Source organism: Hemibagrus wyckioides, linkage group LG14 (assembly GCF_019097595.1).
Source record: "Hemibagrus wyckioides isolate EC202008001 linkage group LG14, SWU_Hwy_1.0, whole genome shotgun sequence".
Lineage (NCBI taxonomy): Eukaryota > Metazoa > Chordata > Actinopteri > Siluriformes > Bagridae > Hemibagrus > Hemibagrus wyckioides.
Window position 1 is genome coordinate 9,181,935 of NC_080723.1, and position 6,000 is coordinate 9,187,934.

Sequence of the window (6,000 nt, forward strand, 5' to 3'; positions counted from 1 at the left end):
CTGTGGTAAGGATTACAAACCCTTCTTATTTTTAAAGGGAAACTGTCAAGACATATCCTCAGAATGAGATAACAGAGAGTGAGTCGAATTTACACTCAATATTCTGTAGCAGATGTTATTCACCAATGCTGTGCTATAAAGTCTTTCTATTCATTTCAGTTGATTAATTTCACATTCTATCATTTTATGCGATCTAAAAGGGTGTCTATAATCGAACTGGAAAGCCATGAAACATCCTTGCTGCTCTTGAAACATAATTTTGATGTGTAATTGAGAAATTTCCATACATATAAACCCTACGTTCCCCCACCCCTTCCCCGGCCCTCCACCCCCTGCCCTGAATGTAGTCAACTTCCAGGAAAATGCTTGGCTCAGCCGTCGAAACAACTGACCAGATGTCCAGTGAATGAAATCTCCTTTTCTATGGGAAATATGAAATGTGACATGAAATATGGTTTCCAAATGCTGCTTCAGGAATTGCTTTGCCCCAGCAAAGATTTTTGACATATACATAGTCCATGTAAATGTGCATCTGCAGAGAAAGAAGATCAACACTCATCCGTCATCGTTAGTGTACTGACACATGACCAGGATACAGAGTCATTAATGTCACTCTCATGCTTTAATACTGACTCAAGAACCCATCTTACACTCCTTCAGCTTACCTGATCTCTGATGCAGATGGTCCATGTAGGTCAGAGAGCCCTAGTTTTGAGTTTAAAATGAACATTTTTTGTGTCAACTTAGATTGCTGCTCCACTTTGGTGCACCATGTTCTCTTCAAGCCTCTATCACAACACAAAATGACCCACCATCCCTCAAGAAAGATCAAGCAGAGTTGAATTATACACATAAAAAACATTATGTGTATATTATATATATTATATTATATTATATATACACATTATAAACATAAAAAACACATTTCCTTAATACAATTTGTGGCATCATGGAGTTACTAGTATGGCGTTTAAAATGGAACATATTGTAGAAAATTTGCCAGTATGTGTAGACGAGACAGCTAAAAACTGCCTAAAAACTAGCATTTATAATGCTAGCTACTGCTGAGTACCAATCTACAAGCATTTGTTTACAATAAGTGTTGGAAGAAAGGGCAACCCCAGGAGAGTGTGCCAAAATTGATTGAATACACAATTGAATAAAAGTCTATTTGAATTGAATATTGGGTGAATTGAATAAACAAAACCTCTGACCTGGGGACTTGGGGAAAATGACTGAATGAAACATAATGAGCTCAGTGGCAGCACCGTCACATGACCAGCGTACTCTACACACAGGATGTGGTAGCTTAGTGGTGAAGGTGTTGACAGCGTAACAAGGGAGAGCCATATCATCTCATTTCATCTCAGAGAGTTTTTAGGCTTGTTCATTAGGGATAAAATAGGGATAAAATTGTAAATTTAAACTTCCGAATTTTTTTCTGTTTCTGTGCTTCTGTAAAGCTGCTTTGAGACAATGTCCATTGTTAAACGGCTATACAAATTAATTGAATTGAAAAATGAATTGAAAAGGTGTTGGACTACTGATTGGAAGGTTGTGAGTTTGAATCCTAGGACCACCAAGCTGCCATTGCTTCATTGCATTTTGAGCAAGGCCCTTAACCCTCAATTGTATAAGATGAGATAAAACGTAATTCGCTTTGTCTAAGGGTGTTTGCCAAACGTAAATATACATGTTTTGAACAAACTAGTGACTGAAAAGCTGAATGTAGTTGAATAAACACTAATAAAAAACCTTCTTATTGCTGGACTAGCTCATTGTAGTAATTCCTCTCTCTCCAACTGGGTTTTAGCTTGATAGTACTCTTAATCACTGACCTATTTTACTATGACTTTAGAGGAGAAAGCACTTTTATAGTCATTGGAGATAAGCTAAATGTTGTGGTCTGCTAAATGCTGTGGGATACTAGTGAACATGTCATATGTGAGGAATCAGATGCATTTTCCAGGAAATAGATTAGTTTACATGTGTGTGTGTGTGTGTGTGTGTGCGTGTGTGTGTGTGTGTGATTTTGTGTTTCTCAAGGTTTGTACAAAATCATATAATTAAATATTTTTTCTAATTTTATTCAAACAATCAATTTTGGAATATAACTATCATCGGGTCCTATAAAAGAGAGGCACGTTGTTGGAATCCTGCCTACAGTGTTTGTTTATTTATCATGTATGGTGTTAAGTACAGCTTTAGGCATGTGTCTCTTCTGTAGTCTCTATGAATAATGCACAGGCACACTGTTACACGCATTGTCATCGCTGATTTATGCCCCTCTGAGGGACTATGCCTATTTACAAAGTACCTACAGCCTGATACCAGAATTTCAAAGCTCACAGGGGAGTTAGGAGTGAGTTAATATTTTCATTTTGGTAACCATAGCCAAAGCTGGCAGAACCTCAACCAACAAAACCACTGACCAGATGGTGAATATCAGTCTCTCTTCTTCCTCAATGCATAGGAACATGATGTATAACCTAGAGATAGATAGATAGATAGATAGATAGATAGATAGATAGATAGATAGATAGATAGATAGATAGATAGATAGATAGATAGATACTTTATTCATCCCAAAGGGAAATTCACAGTGTCCAGCAGTATCCACAAACACAGGTAATAGATAAAATAGGAAGGAATATAACAAAAATACTGAAATACCCAAATTAGGGTACAAAAACATAACAAAAAAAATATATCAAATAACAAAAATATAAAATATTACCAAATATAGCAGAATATAACAATATAATAAAATATTACAAAATATAGCAGAATATAACAATATAAGAAAATATATCAGAAAAATACTAAATACAGAGATTTAGGAATAAATATGGAGAATTGAATGAAAAACAAGTAATGTGCAAGACAAGTGATGTGCAAAAACTGCGTCTGTCGCAAAACGACCTCCTCAGTCTGTCAGTGGAGCAGGGCAGTGACAGAAACCTGTCACTGAAGCTGCTTCTCTGTCTGGAGATGATGTTGTACAGTGGATGCAGTGGATTGTCCATGATGGACAGGAGCCTGCTCAGCGTCCTCCACTCTGCCACTGATGTCAGGCTTTCCAGTTCTGAGCCTACAGTTGAGCCCGCCTTCCTCACCAGCTTGTCCAGACGTGAGGCGTCCTTCTTCTTTATGCTGCCTCCCCAGCACACTGCCACATAGAAGAGGGTACTCGCCACAACAGTCTGATAGAATATCTGCAGTAGCTTTTTGCAGATGTTAAAGGAAGCCAGCCTTCTTGGGAAGTACAGCCGGCTCTGTCCTTTCCTACACAGAGCGTCTGTGTTGGCAGTCCAGTCCATTCTTTCATCCAGCTGTACTCCAAGGTACTTGTAGGTCTTGACAAACTCCACACAGTCCCCGTTGATAGTAATAGGCTCAGGTTGAGGCCTGGGCCTCCTGAAGTCCACCACCATCTCCCTGGTCTTTGTAGTGTTGAGGTGCAGATGGTTAATGTCACACCATGCAACGAAGTCCTGTATCAGTTGATTCAGGAATCCAGTAAAAATGAGTATTGATGTGTAACTGGAATGGACTTTTTTCATTTTAGCGAAGAATAGATTGCAGTGAAGAGTTCGGTGGGGTTAATCAGTTCAGCTGTTGATTTGGCAACATCATTTGGAACACACCTCCCATTTCAGGTGTTTTGTGTGTGCAAACACTATTTCAATGCTCTCCAGAAAGTGTTTTTCTTGTTTAATTTTCATCAAAATGGAAGCTATGAACATTTATCCAGGTCCAAACTCGCTTTTCATTCATCCTTTGTGTTTGGGATTATGGTGTGTATTAGGGAATATTGGCTGTTAATAGGAGCCCCACCTCACAACTTACAGGACATAAAGGATCTGCTGCTAACATCTTGACGCCAGATACCACAGCACACCTTTAGGGATCTAGTGGAGTCCATGCTACGATTGGGCAGGGCTGTTTTGGCAGCAAAAGGGGGACCAACACAATATTATGCAGGTTGTCATTAGTCTGATTTGCCTGATAGTGCTTGTATGTATGTCGTGACTGTTTTGACTACTGAACTAGGGAGCTGATTGAGACACTCCCTTGGTCAAATGTCTCTTCATATGGACAAACACAATCTTCTCAATCAACCAGTCCATGATCAAGGTCGCCAGATATCTAATCACAGACACCTGGCTACAATCACAAATTTATATACACCAAACTGTCTGTTCTTTTCTAATGCTCTCTTCTGCATTGACTGATGTTTCTAGTAGGTCTATTTTTAGTTCGTTGCATACTCTTTGGATTTTGTTAGATTTCTGCCTTACCTATTGGTTTTGTTTGATATTGGTATTTTTAATAAACCCTCAATTTCCTTCAAAATAGTCTGTGAACCACTAAAAACTGGACAATGTACAGTATGAGAAAAAGTTATGCTAGCAGAGGGGTATTTGTAGCCTCCATGGTAATAATGGTTTAAAGGGATGGAAAGACATCCTATAGTCTTATAGTCTGTCTAACAACCTGGCAAATTCTTATATATTTTTAAAGAGTTATTATAAAAAGCTACCTTATTGGGGCCTAATAGTGCTAGTAAAAAATAGACTAATGCATTTCTCCTTCCAGTGGCCCCTCATTTACTGAAGAGGTACAGAGGCATCTCTCGTTTGTACAATCATTACAAAATTGTTGTCAAACTACTCAAGAGTGTGTGAAGCTCAGTGATCAAAAAAGGGAATTTGCCAACAGTATGACCTTCACATGTCAATCAATCCATGTTGGGCAGAGCCTTTTGCTCAAATAGCTACAATTCATGATTATTTCCATGGATTTGTACTAAGCCTGGTTTGTTTAATACAGATTTCAGAGGATGTGTGCAAAGGTTGGGGTGTTTGTCATCATTAGGGTTTATCATCAAACTGCTGTTTTTCAGGAACCAAAAGTTTGATTTTGTTGTGTCTTATTATCATTGTCTAATAATGTCAAATTATCATTGGGTTACTTCAGAAACATGGTCACTTGATAAGTATGTCTATTACAACATAAAAAAAAGAGAAAAGATAAAACGATATTGACCCTTTAACCCAGAAAATTTATATAATGTGGCCTAGACTTCCTGCTTTCAACCTTATCAATGAAGGTAATTAGAAAGAAATATATGTATGAGGAGAATAAGGCACTTTGTATATATACAGAAATGTACAATTCAGTTCACTGCAAACTTGCAATGCTAAAATTTTATGCTACAGTGCTTGAAAGCATGGTATTGTTGCAGCATGAAAGCATGTGTGAAGACAGAGACAGACTGAAATTTGACAGGTTTGTTCCTACAGTTGTGCCAACTGGCTAATCACCTGCCAGACAGTGCAGGGACACATGTTACATGTCTTTTTTTGTTTTTTTTGTTTGTTTGTAATAACTGATTCTCAGTTAGGTATCTTTTCCTAAGAAATGTGTTTCCTAAGTAATCTTAAAGGATGAATATGATGTATATCTTAATTCCTCATTCAGTTTGACCAGATGGTATCTTCATTTTTTCATTATGTATAGCTTTATTTTTGTGTGCTCATTCTGATACATTCCTAAAATGGATTTGTGGGGCAGATGATCCAGGTAGTCTTTATATATATATATATATATATATATATATATATATATATATATATATATATATATATATATATATATATATATATATATATATAAACAATAAGAGACCACTGCAAAATAATCAGTTTCTTATGTTTTTTTTCTTACAGGTACATGTATTGGTGAGATGAACAGTTTTGTTTCATTTTTTGTGAACTGCTGACAATATTTCTCCTAAATTCAAAATATAACTATTGTTATTTAGCGTGTATATTTAAAGGAAATGACAACACATCAAAATAACCCAAGGTCATGCAGTATTTGCAGAGCTTTAATAACTCAAATAAAACAAAATGCAAATAATTTGTAAACAAATTGTGTTAATGCTTTGGCTAAATAACATTAAGAAATCTGTATTTGGTGGAATAACCCCGATTT